Source organism: Pinus tabuliformis, chromosome 8, assembly GCF_031772625.1.
Source record: "Pinus tabuliformis cultivar Carrire ecotype Pingquan chromosome 8, CPIR1, whole genome shotgun sequence".
In the NCBI taxonomy this organism is placed as follows: domain Eukaryota; kingdom Viridiplantae; phylum Streptophyta; class Pinopsida; order Pinales; family Pinaceae; genus Pinus; species Pinus tabuliformis.
The window spans coordinates 1,486,572,227-1,486,574,857 of record NC_142294.1 but is presented as its reverse complement, the minus strand read 5'-3'; positions in this window follow the sequence as shown (position 1 = coordinate 1,486,574,857).

Below are 2,631 nucleotides of genomic sequence, written 5' to 3'. Positions count from 1 at the left end.
AAATCAAATATACAGAATCATTTTGTTCTATGTCTTCAAAATTATCAGTGATTGTTGTTTTGATAACTTGTCTTTACACTTAAAATACCATGATTGTATTGATTAGTTTTGTTATGCATTTCCCAACAGAGCTCTTGTTCGGTTTGACTACTTAAAATATTGTTTTGTTGTTTTGATAACTTGTATTTACAGTTAAGATACCATGAGAAGATTTGGTAGTTACTGTTGTTTGAATTAATTTGTTTAGACTCATGTTTGTTATCACAATTGAATTCATTCAAGGCCCCCGCTGTCTCACCAAGTGGACTTGCATAATCCCTTCTAGGTCTGTTCTTCGGTAATGAGGATGAAGTTAGATAGAAATATAGGTTGTTGTTTGCTAGAGGGTGCATGCATGCGTCACCTTCAGTGAACTAGAGTGTTGCTTTTTTAGGTCTTAAGATCAGCCTCCCATTCAGTTAAACATCTAGCTAAGTTCTAAGTTTAATTCAGTTCTAGTTCCTCCCACTACAACCTAACCCTCTTAACATTCATTATCTAGTTTTTTGTTTTTTGTTTTTTTGTTTTGTTTTGTTTTGTTTTTTGTTTTTTTGTTTTATTTTTTCTCTTCTGTAAGGATGCACTTCTCCAGAAATGGATCTCTGGCTATCAAGGAGTTATCATTGGCCAAACTAAGCATGGTATATAATTTGACCAAGGCTCCAACTTGAGACCCCTTGGAATTCATTCAAGGCCCTCGCTGTCTCACCAAGTGGACTTGCATAATCCCTTCTAGGTTTGTTCTTTGGTAATGAGGGTGAAGTTAGATAGAAATATAGGTTGTTGTTTGCTAGAGGGTGCATGCATGTGTCACCTTCAGTGAACTAGAGTGTTGCTTTTGTAGGTCTTCAGATCAGCCTCCCATTCAGTTAAACATCTAGTTAAGTTCTAAGTTTAATTCAGTTCTAGTTCCTCCCACTACAGCTCATGTAAATATTCATTTCAACTACAACTCTTATTTGCATCTTGTCTACATATATAAGAGAGGCCATGACTTTTTCTTAAATCAAGAAAGCATATTATCAATTTGTAAAGTTTTGAGTAATTATTGACCTCATATATCAAATTAGATAAAGTGAATAGGAGTAATGAGGGTGCAGTTTGCCACATTTGCAATAGTTTGAGGCTGGTTGTGCCTTCTTTGTGGTCCTTCATTCTGATAGGTTTCCCCTTGTGTACAACAGCCTTCCAATAGTGCCCTTCCACTGCTTCTTGTTCATTCGTTTATGTTATTTTCTTACTTTTACATTGTTTTGTTTACTTTCTGATCATATTTCAAGAATGATCTAAACCCCCTTTTCCTTTTCTCCTTTCAACTTTTTCTTCACTTTATTTTGCAAGTCTTGTTTATGCTACCATTAGTCTTGATGATGTTTATTGGTGGCCTCATACAACGTTTTCGGTTCCAACACCCAAAGTTGTATTGCAATAGTTGACCACTAATTAAGCAACTCATCTACAGCTTCTGATCTATATTATAGCCAACACGAGGACAATACATCTATGCTTATTTTCCAATTGGGCCATAGTTTTTGTTTCTTATTATAAAATTTCATTAAGCTTTTGTTAAAAATGATTCTCAAAAAGAAATTGCCTAGTGAAATTATGGTTAAACAAATTTCAATTGAGTTGATCATCATGTTCCTACATATTTTTGCATGTTGTCTTATGATAAGTTGCTATTTTAGCCTTCATGTCACTAGAGAAATGTCGAAGCAACCAAACTTCTGCTGCAATACCTAAGGTGCTACCATTAAAAGTTGGGGGCTTTTCAAGTTATGGTGATTTTCAACTTCCTCTCTATATGTAAATGAGGTGAACCACATGCTCATCTTTTCTTAATGGATCTTACATTTACATTTTTGTGCTTACATTGACTGAAGGAAGGATGATAGCTCTTAGTCCAATCTTCACGTTGATGTTGATGAATATTTTGCCAGCATACTTAGATTTTGCTGCGTTTTCTTTGAATCCCTATGATCATTCTTTATCAGACTACCATTAAAAGTTGGGGGCTTTTCAAGTTATGGTGATTTTCAACTTCCTCTCTATATGTAAATGAGGTGAACCACATGCTCATCCTTTCTTAATGGATCTTGCATGTACATTTTTGTGCTTACATTGACTCCAGGAAGTATGATAGCTCTTAGTCCAATCTTCACGTTGATGTCAGTGAATATATTACAGGCATACTTAGATTTTGCTGCGTTTTGTTTGAATCCCTATGATCATTCTTTTTCAGTCTACCATTAAAAGTTTGGGGATTTTCAAGTTATGGTGATTATCAACTTCCTCTCTATATGTAAATGAGGTGAACCACATGCTCATCTTTTCTTAATGGATCTTGCATGTACATTTTTGTGCTTACATTGGCTCCAGGAAGGATGATAACTCTTAGTCTAATCTTCACATTGATGTTAGTGAATATTTTGCCGACATACTTAGATTTTGCTGCGTTTTGTTTGAATCCCTATGATCATTCTTTGTCAGACTCTCATTTTTTCTTAATCCCTTCAATATGTTATGTTACCTATGTGGTTCTTCAGGGTTTCTTTGTCCAAATCCCCATTCAACATGTTCCTCTCTTTTCAC